The 19846-nt window shown below is 45.1% G+C and overlaps 1 long non-coding RNA gene across 1 annotated transcript; it reads left to right on the top strand.

Annotated features, from left to right (window-relative positions):
- The first annotated feature begins 875 nt into the window (after positions 1-875).
- Positions 876-19590, top strand: LOC112549950. The gene is made up of 3 exons (XR_003093593.1): positions 876-961; positions 6783-6868; positions 19513-19590. It is a non-coding gene; the product is annotated as an uncharacterized LOC112549950 (long non-coding RNA).
- Positions 19591-19846: the final 256 nt, after the last annotated feature.

Raw genomic sequence — 19846 nt, 5'->3', positions numbered from 1 at the left:
CCCTACGCATCTCTATCATACACATTTTCCTTGAACAATGCTCACCTTAAGCTGGTCTTTACAATACTTTTCATTTCCCTTTTTGCTCACCAGTCTTTTCAGCATTTGTTTTGAGTTTTTGACACTCTAATCACATTCATAGCCTGTATTTTCTGTGACAATTTGGACATCCAGTTTCTTTTTTCACATCATTTGGGTGTGTAGGTGCAAACAAGTGTACTGTACATAAACAAGTGAACTGACACTGGAAATTCTTACCTCACTACTGTCTGCATGTGTTGAGAATGTGAACATTAGATTAGATGGAGAGAAAAGAAGAGTGAGTTCTATGTTGTGAATCTAGCAAGATAAAATTGAATGTAAAGACTGATGTATAGCCAGTAAATCTCACTAAATAGCTTTCTCTTCACCACAGTCTGGAATGAAAAGACTGATTTTAAAATCTTGAGTCCATCAACCTAGCCAACTACAATAATCACTCCTGGGCAAGAAACAGCAGGGAAATATATCAAATATTCTAAAATTTACCTTTTTCCTTGAAATTTATCCCAATCCAAAGCCCACTGGAGTCAATGAAAAGTCTCAAGTTGACTTGAATAGGTTTGGGATCTGGCCCATTGTTCTTTATGAAATCCAGTGTGGCCAAGTGAAGAATGGGTTCTGAAGGAGAAACTCATTGAATTATTAAGCATGTATCACACCCTGGCCTCACCCCTCGGAGCACCAAATAAGAAAGCCTAATAGGAAGTGTACTATCTTTTTTTGCTGCATTGCCAATGCTATGTTTACCTGTTTAGTGAAAATATCCATGATGCAGATAAATTTGTGGTTTGTAACCTGTATTAATATGAAGCTGAAACTTCAGAACAGCTGGAGACAAAGGCTTTCTCAGGACAGAAGAGCCTGGAAGGCACACTGCACTTCTGATAGTGAAAACCAGCATGGAAGTGTTCTTCCTAAGGTCAGTGAACACTTACATCTTTTCATCAACCGTAATTTTTTCAAGTACTATTGAGCTGTTCTTCCTATTCTTGAAATGTGATAGAAAAAGTCTTACTTTGATTTGCAATGAAACCATCAGTACTGAAGCTTAGAAAAATCAGTTGCAAAAATTACTTAAAGACAGATTTTACAAATATGGAAGGTTTAATTTTCTTAAATATACTAAACATAATTTTAGAAGATAGCATTAAAAGCAAACACCAAATCAGTATTTGTATGGTCACACAGCAGTTATTCATTTTTCCCCGTAGAGGTATGTTCAAAAGCACAGTGAAATCCATGAAAAATCTTTCCAGTTTAGTTCAGAGTGCTTTGGATGAATATGTTAAACAGAAATGGACCAGATCAATCCCTTTAGCATTTGGGAAGTACAGTCTCAATCCTTTTGAACTGTAGCAGTTTCTATGGCATGGAAAAACCCCTACATCTTGCCCTTTTTATGTAGTATAGCTACCGACCCAAACAAAGCATTTTAATATTGCTTCAGAGACTGACCAGAGATCCTGCTGCAATCAGCAACCCAGCCAATCTGGTCCTGCTTGTCTCATGGTTTATGTTGACTGAGTTGAATCCCCAGACAAAAGGTGGCTTAAAGAACTGCACTTCTGCTTATAAGTGGGTTAGCTGCTGTCAGGGGTCTCAGATCTGGGGTCCAGTAATTTCTAACAGTAGAATCTCCATGAGATTCTTTTCGGGTGTAGACGCATGCACATTTGGAGACATTTTAAAAGAGGAACATTTCAAACACTTTTGAGTGTTATGTGTGGACATAATACAATACAATACAATACAAGGTAGAAAAAATGCTCCAAATCAATACTGCTTCATCCTCTGTTGGAGGTCCTTGAGGGCAAGAATTTATGATCTAAAAAGATATTTAGAGGAATATTAAAAATCCCCTGAGTTATCATACCTAATGATGACAAACATTTTGAAAGAATAATGAAACTTGTGCTTTAATCTCCAGCTAGTCTCTAATAAATGGAGATCAGGTTGAGACACAGGCTAAGTACAGACAGTCAAAAAGCTTGAGGCTGAATCAATTCAATCTTTGCAGGTTAGTTTAAGGTACATAAATTGAACTGATAAGCAAGTGAACAGACATTTACTTTTGATTTCACAAATGCAGCCACAGGACTGCAGTGACCCAAGCCAGAAGCTGGGGGCGGGGGGGTGCTAGAGCATCCCTACCTGCTCAGCTGGAGCAGACAGCTTGGGCCAAGGCTAGCCCACACCCCCTGCAAGGGGGAGGCTGTGGGGGAGGTGCAAAGCATCCTGGGATGCCAGGGGACTGTGAGTTAACTTAAATCTAGAGGGGATCTGGGACAGAAGTTCAATAAACTGGTTTAATCTAAAATCAGGGGCTGCTTGTACATGCCACAGGGGTTTAATTTGGTTTAGTTCTCCCTAAATTGAAATGGTGGGTTTTTAAAAGCACCACTTCAAATTAGGGAAAATTAAACTGAATGAAACCCCCATGGCATGTACACAAGGGTGGGGGCCCAATCCTTACCCGCCTCTTCGGTGGAGGGGGGAGACGGCAAGCTGCCAGTAGGCTGAGTGGTCCCTAAGCTACGTGGGGGCAGGCAGCACTCACTTGCTGGCACACGTCCCAGGGGGTGCTGCAGCTGCGGAGGGAGGCACTGCCCCCCTTCCCTCCCCCCGCAGCTGTGGAAGGAACACAGCTCAGGCAGGGTCCAGGGAGGAAAAAAAAAAGATCAGGTTTGCTGCTTTTTTTTTTACTTCAGGAGAGCCTGCCTGCTGCCGGGTCCCACAGCCCCGAGTACACCAAGCCCCGAGCATGTTGGCTTCCAGTGTTCCATGCACTGTTGTACTTTGTTAGGTATCAAACTAAAACACCTCAGAGATGTTTTATCTTGCTACGTACCAAAGTCATTTAAAGTGGAATACGCTGTCGTATGTGCAAACAGCAACGCCACAAAAGTTGTGCAAAAGGGCATTTAAGCCACTTTAAAGACCACTTTTGTGGTGTGTACAAAGGCCCAGGAAGTCTGATACTACATCAGGGGCAGACAATTATTTTGGGTGGATGGCCGCTTACTAAGTTTTGGCAAGGTGTTGAGGGCCACATGGGTAGCCCTGCCCCTTGACAGGTGCCTCGCCCCTGGTTGCCAACTTGGGACCAGAAGTCCTGGCACTATCCTCTGACCCCTGCCACCGGAAGTCCCCCCCAACCCATTGCCCCTGGAAGTACTCCTTTAGGGAAGAGAGTTTGCTATCTTAGAACCAGAAAAAAAACCAAATTATGTACTAAAAATCAAATACCCATAATAATATATTTTAATTCAATTTTAAAAAAAGTATTTTTGTCCTGATATTTGTGTGTTTCTGCTTTATATATAGAAGTGATTGCATAATAGTTCAAAATGCAGTCTTATTCTTGTATAGTGTATTGGGTGTTGTGGGGTATGGCTGGGTGGGTGTGGGGTTTGTGGGGAGCTGTGGATATATGTGTGTGGTATTTGTGGGGGGAAAGCCCGGCCCCCCCCATTCCACAGGAGTCCAGTAGCAGCTCACCCCCTAGCCCCAGGACCAGCAGGGAGGCTGGGCCAGGAGCCAGAATGGGGCCACGGCCACTTTTCTGCTCCAGAAGTATCTGCGGCTTCCCTGGCCTTCCCATGCCCCACGCTGGGTCCCTGCTGGGTTGTGCTGACCCCAGTGGCCTCAGGTAGCCCTCTGCACTGTCCCCTGTACCAGCCAGGAACTTTCCTAGGGCCCCCAGGCTCCTCGCAGCAGCAGGATCTTCCGGAGCAGAAAAGCGGCCACACTCCCGCTCCAGCTCCTGGTGCAGCCTCCCTGGGGCCGAGGGGTGAGCTGCTGCCGGGACGCTGAGCCCCTGTGGGGTGGGGCAGGCAGGCCTTCATCCCACAGTGGTGGTACCTGCTAGGGCTGCCCATGGGGATGGGGAGGGGGACAGCCAGGCCATTGCCACCCCAAGCCTCAGGCATGCGATGTAAGTTCCGCACCAACTCCCTATGCTTCCCACATCCAAGGCCACATCCCTGCCAGCTTGTGTTTCCCTGGGTGCCCCCTGTGCTGCTCCCAAGGCCGGACAAGCCCTTTCCCAGTGGCCCCTAGCCTCTTGGCAGCGGCAGGGGCCCCTGGAGGGGCCTCTGGGCGGCGGCGGGAGCCACTGGAGTGCAAATGTGGCTGTAGGCCCAATGCAAGTCTCTGCGACTGTCTGGCCCCAGGCCAGGCTGCCAGGGTGGCAGGCACCCACCCAGGTGCTTTTTTTTAAAGCAGACTGTGTAGCATAATTTAATGTAGGAAAAATGTAGACATAGAGGTGCTAACCCTACTCATTGTTTCCAAATCAGCAACTAACCCAATCCTACCCCCTCTGAGGGATGATAATTAGGGACCTATTTAATTCATGATTTCATGGAAACCAAAATCCACAATTGTCCATGAAATCAACCTTAAAAAAAACCAAAACTTAATAAAAATAAAATGCTGATTCCCCAATGGGAGTCAGTGGTCCTTGCTGCTTCGCAGCCCACCCGGGAGAAGAACGAGCCAGTAGGTGGGGTGGTGCAAAGGGCAGCCAATAGCCAAGATGGTGGCTGCCCTCTCGTCTCTCCTTGCCACCCCAGAGTCTCTCCACCAATCAGTGGCAGGGGTGGAGCCACCAGCAAATGCCCATGAAATTGACTTGTTCTTGCCAGAACCAAACCACAAAAATTCCTTTGTCTGGGTCTGGCTGTTAATTAAGTAGGTTGCTAATGATAATAGAAAAATAAAGAAAGAGTTTTCTTTATTCAAAACAAAAATCTCAGGAGCCTCTCTTACAATAACTGGACTGGAGGTGATATGAAACTCTTCTGTAACATACCATAACATAACAATCACCCTATTTCTTCAAAGGAGGCTTCTGTTTGATATCATCAACAAGTCCCCAAAGTTTCTTTTTGGTTACAATTTTAATATTTTCATCTGGTGAAACAGAATCATGTCATATTTCATCAAAACTTTTGGTGGTGCAAATGTCAAGGTCTTAATGCTAGGCCTAGAGGTTCTAGTTATGTGATTTGGGTCTCTAGCCAAGTCACTTTCTTTACCTTCTAGCTCAGCTTTCAGAAAAGGATACTGTCTGTTGGTGCACAGCACATGGGAGCTTAAGTTTGTCTTAATGAATTATACAGCTTATTATCATGTCTAACGAAGTAGGTATGACACTATGGGAACTCACAGAAACTCCCACATTATGCAGGTGAGAAGGATAATTGGCAATGCCATCTCTGTGCTATTAATATAAGTAATTATTCATGTTATCCTAGTATCTGAGGGTCGTAGTCATGGACCAGGGCCCCACTGTAGTAAGCATTGTACAAAAAGAGAACAAATACTGCCCCAGAGAACTTACAATCTAAATTCTTTATTTCCCTGTTATTGTTTACTTCTGCCCTTCTAGTATTGTCTGTAGAAGGAGATACTGCCATATGCCTTGAATCTCCTCTGTAACTTACCATACTTTGCTATGACACTATAAAAATAACTATTGGAGATTTGAGTATCAATTTTGCCTATTTTTCTCTGTGACTTCATTTTCTTTCAGGAGCCCAAACACCACTGAACTACCTACTTATTCCAAAGTGATTAAACATAGATCTTTCTGATAGACAAACATGGTAGTGTCTTGTTTAAAATGAAATAAGAAATGATGTATTTACTTAGTTGGGTTCAACAAGAGCTATTCAATTCTCAATATAGGTAAAGTTCTGCACTCCTTAGGAAAGCACTAAAAATAAAATTAAATGAAGGCTACTAGGTTTGAAGCATTAGGGCTTGGTTTTGCACTGAGTCACAAAAATGGATCTGTTTTTAGCTGACCCTGATTCTGACCACAGCTCTGGTAGGCTCTGGTCTTTCTGCCCAGGGCCGTCCCTAGTGGGGGAGGTGGGGGAGGCAAATCAGGGCAACTGCCTCAGGCCCCATGCTTTGGGGAGCCCTGTGGAGCTGGGCCAGCTTTTTGTCTGGCCGCTCACCACAACCCCACCACCCTGCTGCTACCACTGCCGCATCCAGGTCCCATATAGGTTGATTTATCCCGGGCCCTGCACCCTGCTACGGTCGTCTGTTTCTGCCCACACCTTCCGACCAAGATCTGATGTTTGTAGATTTGTAACAGTTTGCTTCATGCAGGATCAGAAGGAAGTGGCTGGCAGGTCCACAGGGCTGAAGGATTTGTGAAGTGGGGGTTGCCTGGTCCAGGGTTGGAGAGTTGACAAGTTAAAAATAGCCTGCTTAGTGTGGGAGGGTTGGAACAGCACAGGCTTAGGTCTGGGATGAGGGGCTGATCTTTCCCACCACCAGCACTGTGCTGTGAACATATTCAGGCATTTACTAGACCAAGTTAACCCATTTTAGATTGGGTCAACACAGGTCAATCAAAAGTTAGTTCACCTCTGCCTTTTTTAGGTTGAGTTAAGCCCTGTGAATGCCTGCACTCATGAGCATTTAGACTGACTTAACCTTGATTAGGTTGATGATTTAAATGTAATGCTTGGACGTACCCTGTAAGGCTGCTAACATGTTTTGGACTTGAAATACTAATGTTGTACAGCTTTTAAAGTGAAAAAAGACAGTGAGAGGTAGATTCTAGTACAATATCCTCAAGAAAGTTAAAGCAAAGAAATTTTTGATAAGATATAACATGGACAAACCCTTTCATTAATTTTCAGTCATGCTGTTTGGGCCAGAGACCCATAAATAAAAGTGGTGACCTAGCTACATCTCCCATTTGTTTGTTTGATTTGCAGAGTGTCATCTATTACTAAAGAGACCCTTATACTTGATTATGAACAATTCATCCAGCTACAGAACATTTGGAAAGCAAGTTAACTCTGTAAGTTTTTGAAAATGTTGTGTATGTTAATCATAATGGAGTAGTGTGTGTGTGTGTGTGTGTGTGTGTCTGTGTATTTGTCTTGTCTCTGTACTAATGGATTATGATGCAATTTCCATGAATAGCTCATCCTTTTGAGATGAGATAGCAATTGCATTTTTATCTTACAAAGCAGATGTGCTTTGGCAAAATAGTTCTGATTTCTGTTTCCCATACTGTATGATACTGCATAATTTAGGTATATCTTGAGCACTCTAAACCAGGGGCAATGCATAGGGGGTGCACGAGGCTGCCTGTGCACCCCCTGAGAGCGCTGGTGCACCCTCTGTCAGGCCTCCCTCCCTGTGTAGCCAGTGGGCAGGGGGCAGGTGGGAGCACCAGTGCCCCCACTGCAAGAGCTGGACGGGAGTGGGGCTGCCAGCAAAAGCTTCTGGAAGTGGCCACAGAGCTCCAGAAGCATTGTGGCCAATTTTATTATGAGTGAGATCGCTGTCCTCGTGGCCAGTGGGATCGGCCGCCGGAGGACTCCCCCACAGTCACTGACTGGTGTCGGAGGGGGCATGTGCCCCCCTTGACTCAAGAGGCATCAGACACCCATGCTTTAAACGTGTGCAAAATACTGGCCCAGAACCTCAGGGTATCAATCCTCTAGCAGAACAGCGAGTTTGTGCATAGATAAGGATCTGCCCCCTACTTAATGACAATTAGAGCTGTGAGAAATTTCTCCACCACATTTGTTTCGAGGCTGTTTTGACCTGTTTTGAGGTCAAAACAGCAAAATCAAAACAGAACAGATATAGTTGAAACAGCCTTGAAACAAAATGAGGCAAGTCGAAATGTTTTGCTGTTTCGACACTATTTTGATGTTTCGCCCGTAGGCTATAATGGGGAAGGACAATAACTTTGTCATTTCTGGCCTGATTTGGATGAAACTTGCAGAAATGGTATCCCCTTCTGAGAGCATGAAGCCTGAGATGTATCAAGGAGATAGGTGCAGGGGGTTCAGGGAAACTACACCCTAAAATCTTGAACGCAAAACTTGTGTCACATGTACGTGTTACACCACAGTGAGGTCAAAACTGCAGGCATGCTAGCCCCTGCTGAGGCCACAAAGCCTGCCAAGTTTCAAGGATAGAGGTGCAGGGATTTGGGGGAAACTGCACCCCAAATTCTTGAAAGCAAAACTCATGTCACATGTATGTGTTAAGCCACAGCAGGGTCAAAACTGCAGGTTTGCTATCCCCTGGGGAGGCCACAAAGTCTGCCAAGTTTCAAGGAGATAGGTGCAGGGGTTTGGGGAAAACTGTACCTCAAGCTGCAGACAAGCAAAACTTGTGACATGGGTGACACTGTGTGTGTTAAGGCACAGCAGGGTGAAAGCTGCAAGCCTGCTAGCCCCTGCTGAGGCCACAAAGCCTGCCAAGTTTCCAGGAGACAGGTGCAGAGGCTTCTGGGTTCTGGGGCCCTGCACCTCTACATGTTGACAGGTAAAACCACAGACTAAGGAGAGGTACTAGTTTCCCCTGCCCCCTGTTCCCCAGTGCTCCAAGACAGATGCAGGGTGCTTGTTATCCTAGCTAGCTACTGTATATTGAGCTGGTCCCTGAGTGAATCATGATTGATTGCATAACACAGTAGCTAGCTAGCACAAGCACCCATGACACGAGTTTTGCCTGTCAGCAGCTAGAGGTGCAGGGCCCCAGAACCCCCCTGCACCTATCTCCTTAACAGCTGACAGGCTTTGGAGCCACAGCAGGGCCTAGCAGCCAGGCCTGCAGTAGTTTTCACCCCCCGCCCCCCAAGACTAACACAGTTGCACAAGCACCCATGACACGAGTTTTGCCTGTCAGCAGCTAGAGGTGCAGGGCCCCAGAACCCAGAAGCCTTGCACCTATTTTCTTGAAAACTGGCAGGCTTCGTGGCCTCAGCAGGGGCTAGCAGGCCTGCAGCTTTCACCCTGCTGCACCTTAATACACATAGTATCACTCATGTCACGAGTTTTGCTTGTCTGCAGCTTGAGGTACAGTTTCCCCCAAACCCCTGCATCTATCTCCTTGAAACTTGGCAGGCTTTGTGGCCTCAGCAGGGGCTAGCATGCCTGCAGTTTTGACCCCACTGTGGCTTAACACGTACATGTGACATGAGTTCTGCTTTCAAGATTTTAGGGTACAGTTTCCCTGAACCCCCTATACCTATCCCCTTGATACTTGGCAGGCTTCATGCCCTCAGAAGGGGCTACCATTACTGCAAGTTTCATCCAAGTTAAGCCAGAAATGACAAAGATATAGGCTTTTTTGTCCTTCCCCATTATATTCTATAGGCCAGATGTTGAAACAGTTGCACCATTTCGACCGTTTCGACGGAATGGAATGGAACAGCTGTCTTGAATTGAAACAAAATTCAAAATGGAACGATGCCATTTCGCACAGCCCTAATAACAATGCCACCGTTATGGACCCTATCAGCTTTTTTGACTACTTTGAGTATACCAATTTATGGTTACATGTATACAATCAGTGTATTGTACATGCAGATCAGGACCAAGTACAAATCTTCGGCTTCTCAAAGCACAGGTCTCTATCTAGCACACTTCCTAAGAAGCAGCAGTTTTGAGTTGCACAAGCAACTTGAGAATAAATGTAATCAAAATACAATTAAATGTAACATTTTAAAATAAAATCCTACAGACATTTAAACATTTTAATGCAAAAAACGCTCTATTTGGAGTCTAAAACAGATCACCAGCATTCTCTCACTTGTCCTCTTTGTCATCCTGTTTGTCAACATGCAGCAGGCTAACTCAAATCTTCTGACTTGAATACAGAATTCTTCCTTTTCTACCCTAAGCTATTGTGTAGTTTCACTGTGTGGTTAAACAGCTGTCATGTCTCATCACAGCAGCGGCTGCATTTAATCAATGCACCTGTAGATGGTTAATGCGACTATGTATAATTAAACATTAATGTTTGTTGAAGCAGTTTGGGATGAAACATTCCATAAAAATTTGTTTAACATTTTCTTTTTCATCTTGATTAGCTTAATGCCACAGCTGTGTTTAAGAGAGCTTATATATACCACAATGTGAATTCGAACATAGCACTGACTGATATTACTTCAGACTTTATTTTGGAATCATCCACTGTCTTAAAATATAAAAATAAGATGGATGAGATTTTTGGAGGGAATTAAAAAGTCTCTAAGTGACTTCTTGCATAGATATTTAGCAAAACTCATTTTCCTGTTCAGGTTCTATGATATTTTGTCTGACTAATGTGGCCTTTTCAACATATGTAAAAAAATACTGGAAGTTTATGGTTTATTGCTTCATCTTGAATTCCCATGTTTGAAAAGATTGATATCATAAGGCAAACAGCCAGGGCTACACTGCATTATAAAATAGCCTTTTCCTTTGCCAAAATACTGATTAAATGAGTTCTGACCTATATTGTTTTTTACATCAGTGCCCTTTCACTGAAAAATGGAAATAGCCATAATTAACCTCAATGAAGCATGACTTAAAAGAGGAACCAGATTTTTATAGAGGGCTGTATAAAATACTTTTAGATGTTTAAAATTCTGGTGGCTGCTGCAGTGTGTTGTGTTGTATACCCAAGGGATCAGACTAGAGTTAGATGTAGAGATATGCTTCTTTCAAGGAGAAAACAGGCAAGTGGGAAACTATTTTGCCCAATAGTTCAAAGATTTTATATTTAAGCCCCACTGTTCCAAGTCTCCTAGGTTGACTTTTCTTGCACTGTTAGTCTAAAGGTATATTTATTATAGGTGGGCTGGTATTAAATCAGAAGGTCCAACTACACACAATGTTGAGGGAGACTGGAGATTGAAATCTTACAAAGAGTCTCTATCTTTCTTTTAAAAGATCCTGCACCTGAATGCCACCAAATTAGAACTGAAGTATTAAAATCCACATCTGAATTTTGTCTAGTCTTTATGTTTGGCTGGTGAAAGCACCAGCTGGGAACAATCAAATGAAAAATAAATATATGTTTTCTCTATTGTGTTGTTGAGGAAGGAACAGCTTAAGGCAGTCACTTTTGCAGCTGCTCCCTTGCCAGTATATTTTAGATGAGTTAGCTTCTGGAAATCAATGCATCTTTCAGTTCCTGATTCTAACATAGAAACTTGCTGAGGAGGAGGAACAATCCACATGTTGAGATATGTTGAGAGAGCCATAAATCTAAAAATAAAATCCTATACATGGAAAGAACTAGAGCCTCTGCTGATGTGGCTATACACACAACAGACCACAGCAGTCCCACAGAGAATAAGGTAGGAAAATTGACACAAAGGGGGAATAATAATGACTTCTCTTCCCAAGATCAAGGAGAAGTCAGTATGTTCAGTAAGGTCAATGCCAATCTTTCCTGTCCATTCTTAGGCACCCCCTTCATATCAGAATAACTCATATAGTTTCTCCCATTTAGCAGGTTTGCAAACAGTTCATGCATAATTTGTTCTGCAAAGATGGCAAATTTGCGATGCATGCTGTGCCCATCACCTCTCCCAAGAATGCCTTTACTTGTGAATACTACTTTTAAACTTTTGAGTCATGGATGCATTTATAGCAGTGTGCGGTCCCTCTTTAATTTAGAGAATCTGCTAAGTAGCCTGTCAAAGTAATATAGGCCTGTTTATTGCCTATGTACAAGAATTCCTACTGATTCTTATGGTTGAATATGCATCTCAACTGAAGTCAACAGATCCTTGGCATTTGCTGGATGTGGATTCTTGTTGATATTATGAAAATTATTATGCAATTATTACTATGTCTGATTAATCCCTTTCTGGTCAGTCTCATCATCCCATCAGCAGTCCCTCACTGTTGAGGATATTTGTCTGCCACAAAGGACTGCAGGTATGAGGAGAGGGAGGGAGAAAGGGAAAGGGAATCTGTTTGGTAAATTTTAACAGGCAGCTATTGAGGCAAAAACAGTTTGGGACAATAGCCTAGCTGAATCTAGACAACCCGCTTTGTCTACAGGGAGTTGAAGTTGACACAGCAGTAAGTTACTGGTGACTCAAGAAAGATGCTAAGTGTAACCTGGGTACACCCAAGGGTGTGCCCTATTCTCACTTGAATAGGATGGGTAGGCAGGAGGGGGTGCTGTGAGAGGGATGCCAGAATTTCAAGCAGATCCCTCTTTCCTCTATAGAGTTAACCCAAGCCAAAGTTCCTAACTGTGTACAATTTATTAAGTTATAATATACATAAACATAAAACTAAATATCATATATATATATATACACAGAGAACACTAACCTTTAACCAAGGTCAAACCCTAAATAACACTGTTTACAACATCACAATATAACATTTTCAATGACAAAATATAGGGCACAAACATGAACAATCTTAATAACATCTATTCCTTAATATAGTCCCTGACCCATGGCAAGAGATAGTCCTCCTTCCAATGGGGTCCCTTGGGGGGTGTCCAGGAAGCACCAGGGGCCCCTCCCCTTAGGGCCTTGACTAGGGAGGGGGGATGCTCACTCAGTCCCTTCTCTGGGTTTGCCCGCCCCAAATGTCTTTCCCCTATGGCACCCAACGGCCCAATGACTCATGCTGTCTAAGGTGGTGGTGGTCAGGGCGCAGCTCGATGAGGTCTCCTCTGCTGCAGTGCCTCTCCAGGCCCCTCCTGCACTGTTGGGCTCCTCTCCACCCTGTGCCCCGCTCTGGGCACCGAGGGCTCAGCTCGTCTCAGCTGCAGCACCACTGCTGCTAGCTCCTGGGTGCTGGGCCTCACGCCGCAGAACTACTATTTCCCTGTGCTCTGGCTCAGCACTGAGAGCTCTCTTAGCACAGGCTGGGCCCTTTAGGCTCTGGCCAGCTGTCCTCACGCTGGGTGGCTAACCCAAGCAGCCTCCACTGCTCCCCAGCTCCCAAGGCTCGGGCCCGTGCGCCACCCTGTGCACTGTGCAACCTGGCTGCTTGCCCGGAGATGGGGCCTGAGCCACCTCACTGCAGCCCCCAAGGCCCTGCCGGGGTCGCAGGCTCAAGTCACTACTTGGGGCTCTCAAAGCCTGGGCTCTGTGCACTGAACTGTGCACCGTGATGGGCCCAAGCAGTCTTACACTGCTCTCAGGGCCAGGTCTCCGTGCACTGTCCCTGTACACCATCAACAGCCCCAGCAGTCTCGCACCACTTCCAAGGCTGTTCCTCCAGTGGCAGCTTCAGGAGCCTTAGGCCAATTGCCTGCTGAGGGAGAGCTTCCTCAGCTTGTCTTGGCTCTGCTCTTCTTGAGTCCCTTGCTGCATCTGCCCCTTGTGCTGGGCACGAAGTTCCTTTTATACACTCCAGGGCTCCACCCCGAAGTCTTCCGGACCCGACAGTTTACAGTCTTCAGTCAGGTCCAAGGGAGCTCTTCTCCTCTCCCCTCAGGAAAGAGGCATGACTTTATTTCTCCTGCTGCTTCCTGATTGGTGGATGGGCTCCACCAATCAAAACAGCAGGATTGCAAGCCTGGGACTCAACCCAAGCTCTGAAAGGTGAGCCTGCTACATAAGCATTAGCATGTAAGCAAATTAAGAGGGGAAGACTCAGAGAGAGAGAGAGAGGAAGGATGTAATAGAGGTTTATAGTAGGGAAGGCTTGGTTTAACCATTGTACTACCCAAAGTCAGAGAAGAAAACACAGATCAAGTCCCACCAGTTCTCAAAAGAAGACCAAGCTAGGAGCTTTGGGTTCAGGAGAATAAGCTTTCTGAATAGTGTGTCCTGTCTCATATTGTTTTAAAAAACTGTACAAAGCCTATTCATATCTGTATCCCTTCTCACCTGTCAGGTAGCTCCTGAAGAGTTAAGCTGTAAACAAGAAGGATCAAAACTCTGATGATAAATTCTGCAAAAAGGGATTGTTTTAAATGACAGGAAATTCATCTTCTGGCCTATGAATAGGGACCTACTTAAAATCGTATTTTCATGATGTTTGTAGAAACTGCAAAAAACAGCAGTTTCTGTGATCACCATGAAAATAGCGTTTTGTGTAATCTTCATTTTTGTGACCCCTCCCCCCCCCCAATAAAAGCATACCAGAATGCAAAGAAAGGGCAGCAATCCCTGCAGCCATAGAGCACATGGTTTGAGAGAATGGTACTGAGATGCTGAGCTAGTGACAGACTCAGTGAAGGCGCCAGTCAAGAAAACAAGAGGGTTTGGTGCTATCTTTTAAGAAGCCAGATGCAATACTTAAGTCTGAAAATGAGTGGTTGGCCTCTTGACCAATCAGTGGTAAGGGGCATGGCTGACAAGATCCCTTGGCCAGTCAATGGGGTGGGGGGGCGCTCACTGCAAAAAGACCACGACATTGGCTCCGTGTGCCATGAACAGCCTGTGAAAATCCCTTTGTCTCACCACAATTTAGATAGGTCCCTATCGATGAGGCCAGGCAGGGAGGCTGTGGATTCTCTCTCTTGGGGTATCATAAAGATAGAGAGGTGTATAATGAGAACACCCAAAGCCAGGAGTGATGCCTGAACATTATTCAAAATCCTGAGGATTAGTGTGGGAGTTCAGTGGGGATTCAGTGGCTGGAGTCCCCCATGGCAGTCTGATTAATGTTTCAGACATAGGTCACGTGTAGACGAAATGAGGGGCATGTGTGCACGACTCTTTAAAGTGGGTTAAATGCTTTTGTGCTGCTTTAATAGTGTTGGTGTTTGCACCTGTTGGCAGTGTTTTGCTCAGTAATTCCAGCTGCTGTAGCAAATTTGGTGGCATAATGTGCCTTAATGACATGGGGAGCAGCAAACTAAAACTCCTCTGAGGAGTTTTAGTTTGCTGCCCTACAGCCACGTAGTGAAGCACTGGGCTCCATGCGGCACAGGGGCTCTGCAGGAAGCCCATGCAGGCAGCCTGACAGCAGCCCAGAAGGGCAGGCTCTGCCCAAAATCTTTTTTTTTTTTTTCCCCTGGAGCCTGCCTGCCTGCCTGAGCTGCATGGGGGCTCGGTGCTTCCCTCCATGGCTATAATGCCCCCCCGGGACTGCCCAAGCTGGGTTCCTGCAGGCGGGTGCCACCTGATGGGGGGTCCACTGCTGCTGTGGAGGGAAGCACCAGCCCCACCCCACAGCCCAGGGACTGCTCTGTTCACCGGAAGCTTGCCCTCTCCCCACCACTGGAGAGGCAAGTAAGTTCAGGTGTGTGCACGACAGGGTGGTTTAAATGGCCCTAAATTGAAGCGGTGTTTTAAAAAACTCACTGCTTCGATTTAGAGCTCCCATTTTGTCTACACACACTCATAGGCACTTGGCCAGATTCTGTTACAGAGTGATGTTAACAATGGGAACAGCATGACATGCATTTGCAAGGGCCAGCAACTGTTTATCGTACATTGAAAGCTGGAAACACACTGGCTGATTTGCGTTGGGTAATATTTAGCAATCTTGAATGATGAATGTTCAGGAAATGTTCTCTTTCTTTTCATATGGCATCAGATATCTACTTCCAAATCTATGAGCCACTGTCTGGTATTATCACTCAATGTGTGGATTCCATCTACCCCATCTGGGCATATATAAAGTTTGCAGATTTCAATTAAGTATTGTGCTGTTTGTTGGACACTGCATTCACACAGGTGGCTGTCCAAAATTTTCATCGTGTGAAGCATCTGTATCCAGATCTTAGTCTGTTCAGCTTGACCCATGGTTCTCTGCCAAGGTTGTGCCCAGTGGGAGACTCATTTAGTGTTGGTATAAAACACTGTAGGAATAGGTCTGGCTTTTCCCAGCAGTTGCTCTACTCTGTTGCTGCCCAGTTTCTTGCTGGAGCTCATGGGCTTTATCTACAAATGGTTTATGATTTTTAAGCCTCTTAAGCCTCCATCTGTTTGGGTCTCCAGTTAACAGTTGATGAAGCAGTTGATTTTTGTCATCTCTTGCCTTTTGCCAGTAATGATGTTGAGTCTGTCTTCTTATATTACTTAGTCTAATGCCTGAGAGTGCAGGGAGTATCTGTGCGTGTAGGTTTTGTAGCCTATAATGAGTCTTTGCACACTGTTAAGTACAGTGTCAGGCTTTTTAGTGTGACAACTTTGGGACCATACAGGAGGACAATATTCTGCTGGGGCATATCCCATTGCAAGTGCAGTGGTTCGGAGCACTTTGAAATTGATACCCCATGTTGTGATTGCATACACGAGGTTGGTCTGCTGCTGAGCAGAAAATTGGAGTTGGTACCCATGCTCTTATGATTTGAGACAGGCTGGGGCACTCACTCCAAATAGGGGTGGGAAAGAGTGAGGTCCCTTTTTTCAAACAGGCATACTGGTGACCAAGCAGACCATCATAGAGATTTATGAGGTCTAGTAGATGTGGCAAAGGCAAAAGGTCCCTTGGCAGCTGGAGTAGAAAAACTATGATTAGCAGAGAAAAAGCTGCTGGGGGTGAAGGATGTATGGAACTGGAGAAACAGAACCTTTTGCTCAGGACTAAAGCTAGTGGCTCAAACAGGAGAAGAGAATTTAAATATGGCAATAAAAGAGAGACATGGGGGTATGATGGTGTTAATGTTGCTTTGTGCTTCAACATAATTGAAGTACAAAGTAAAAAAATTGTATTTCAACATAATTACTTGTCTCAACCTAACTGTTAATCATAAGATAGTGTGACAAGAACTGTTTTTCACAAGTCAGCGGTTGAATGATTTGCTAGACAGAAGCATTTGAAACTAGGAGTGCACCGATAAAGATTTTATTGGCTGATACCAAGAGCCAATGACAAAATTAACCATATCAGCCAATGCCAGTCCAATAACTGATATTTAGTAATAGTGCAGGCATTTTAAACTACTGACATAAATAAACCTTTTTTGTTTGTTTTTGCATTCCACACACACGCCTGCCTCCTGCCTGCTCCGGCCCTTGATGAGGAAGGCGATGACCGTCTTATTCTCATGCATGTCATCCCCTCGCCCATGGCTTCTACCCACAGCCCCACTCCCTGCGCACCATGTGCTGTCATCCCAGTTGGGAGGGGCAAACCCTCATGCAGAAAATGGTGCCAGGCACATTTGGAGCCCCAGAGTGTGCAGCTGTATGAGCACCAGTGGGCCCCGTGCAGCCAAGCTCCTGCAGCCTCCAGGGAGAACCTGCTTTTGCAAAGGCACCCGGTGCCCAGCAGAGCAGAATGTCCCCGCATGGCACCTTACTCTGCCCATGCACAGCCCAACATCTCCACTGCAGCCCCTGCACTCAGGCCCCTGCTGTGCATGTGGCATTGGCATGGCAGTGACAGCAGCAGGAACTGGTAATGATACCATTGTTGCTGAGAGCAGCACCCTGTGACTGCTCCCCAGTGCCCTCTCTTCCTTCCTCTCCTTGCTGGGGGCTTGTAGTCTGCCACAGGCCCAGGTTGGTGTCAGGGCACAAGCACCAGACTTTGTTCACCAGGGTGCTCTGGGCATGTGGCTGTAATTATTGGTAACAACAACCAAAAAAAAGCTGATAGCCAATAATGCCATTTCTCGTTTTACTGGTGTTGATCCAATAGTCAACCGATATATTGGTGCACCACTGTTTGCAACAGTAGCAAAACATAAGGAATCAGCACACTTTTAAAAATCCCCCAGCACTAAACAATAATCTGTTACTACAAGAACTTAATTTGAATTTGCAATTTAATTAGAAGTCATACAATGACCTCTGCCTTCTGTTCAACAAGAGCCACTTTCAACAGCAGAATTTCTCTCTCGCCTGGCTATCTAATTAAAATACCAGTTAAACACTTAACCTTGTTAACCTTTAATCAATAACAGAGAAATGATGCCTTCAAATTGTTATTCAGTTCATATTGTATAGAGCAAGAGTGAAACTCTCTTTTGGTGAGGAGGGCTCTCATGTGACAAATCTACAGTACTGGGAGACATTTATCTTCTTTAGTGTGTAGCTTTCTTGATGGTAGAGAAATGGGTGAATGACCTACTAACATGCTCAAATAATCTAATACATTTTAATGACATTTTTTCAAGCAAAACACTCACATTTTTTCCTTTTCCCACCCATACTCAGTAGTTATTGCTTCACTGTGAATGAGTGTGTCAAGGTTTTAGCAGAAGTCCTTCAATTTAATTACTTGAGCCCCTGGTTACTCTAGGGTATGAACATTTGAACAACTGACTGTGGAGTGTGGGTGCAAACAATGATTTGCAGGACCCAGTTTAGGTTGCCTAAACCTATACCTGGAGTGGCACATGCAAGTATTTGCTGCTGCCTGGAGAAGTATGGGTATCCCAAGGTAAGTAACTTGCAGGGTGGGGTAGGGGCTGGTGGGATGGGGGAAGCTTGCAGGTTCACAGGAAGTGGGGGGAGGGGTTAGTGGATCTGGGGTGACTGGCAGGTCGGGAGGGAGGGGTGGCCTGGTTGGGGGCAGGGTAGTCAGGGTGTTAAAAATAGTCCATTCAGGGTCAGGTGGGGTAGGAATAGCACAGCCTTCAGGCTGCGGTGAGTGGATGGGCTTTTCCAACCCCAGGTCTGTGCTGTAAATGTATGTTGGCATTCACTGGATTAGGTTAACCAATGTCAATATAAAGTTATTTCATCTCCTGAGGTGAACTAATTTAGATTAGATGTACCATTTTGGGGGCAATTTAAGCTCTGGAAACACCTGCGTGACTGGGCATTTAGATTGATCTGACCTTGGTTAATCTAAGATTTTTCCACACAGTTTTTCATGCAGGGGTTCTCTGACAATTGCTTGTGTAGATGCCTTTGTCTTTGTGGTATGTAGAAGCTAAATTGGTATAAGTTCCTTCTCTTTTATTAAAGGTTCTAGACATTAGATCATGTTGGTCTAAGAAAGCCACTTACTTGATCCAGATTGCATTGCATTACCCCAACTGTGCATGACAACTTCAAGGTCAACTGCTTAGAATTTCCTTGCATAGGAAAATTCCCCAGAAAGTGCACAGTTGGCATATATAGCTTCCCACCACTAGCTGCCATGGCTGAGGACCAGGGGCAGATCCACAGCAAGTACAGTGGTATGGTTGCACCTCCTTTGGGCTGTGCTGCATGTGAGCTCTTTGCACAGGTTCAATGAAGAGCCCATGCTTTCACACACCTTCAAGCCCAAGGGATAGCTCTGTTGCTGCCATTCATCCCCTTCTTCCCTCTTTTGTGGGTTCTGGAGTTCTGGAGCTGCATGAGAGCAGGGCTGCTGGGTGGGCCTGCTCTGACCAATTTGTGAGCTCAGAGCTCACCACTCATACATAGTTCAGGCAAGAGCCCTCACTGATTGGGCAGTGAGCTTAGAGCTCACTGTGCATGTATAGCTAGATAAGCATGGCAAAGCCAAAGCGGGGTGGGAGGAGGGGGTGGTGCTGGTGCGTGCAGCCCTTTTTGCTCTGTACCTGGATCCACTGCTGCTGAAGAAGGTGATGGTGGCTAGAGCGCTGCTACAGTCATGTGATCTGACCATCTGTGGAATGGCTCCTTAGAAGCTGTGGAAGCTGATTAGAAACCCTTCAGTAGCATGTTTGGAATATGTAAGTTCCCCTTAGACAGATTTTCCTGATCACCTGTTTAAGAAGGTATTTGGAGAATCAGAATGCAACTACTCTGCATGGTCAAGCCTCCTTTACCTTTCTCCCTTTTATCTTTGCATACACCTGCCTTCTGCTTACTGCCAGATCCATTTCAGCTCTGCTGCTGTCACCATCAAACACCTTTCACAGCCCAAGAGGGACCAGCATCTTCAACATAACAGCAATACTGGTGATGCACAAAATAAACCTGAATATAAGAAAATTATTTCTTACTCTCATCTTGCTAGGTATGTCATGCGTTACTTGTGACTATCAAAAAGATCCACATTTTTCAGCTAGAACCATGAGTTTTACAAACTTCCTTTGAAGATTTTAGACAACTTATTTTTTTCCATAATAAAAATATCTATATAATGCAAGACTTTTCATAGTTAGCATATTCCATGGCTAGTCTGCTGCTGTGTTTTACATTTAATGC

Source organism: Alligator sinensis, unplaced genomic scaffold, assembly GCF_000455745.1.
Source record: "Alligator sinensis unplaced genomic scaffold, ASM45574v1 scaffold340_1, whole genome shotgun sequence".
Lineage (NCBI taxonomy): Eukaryota > Metazoa > Chordata > Crocodylia > Alligatoridae > Alligator > Alligator sinensis.
This window is presented reverse-complemented; position numbering and strand designations above follow the sequence as displayed.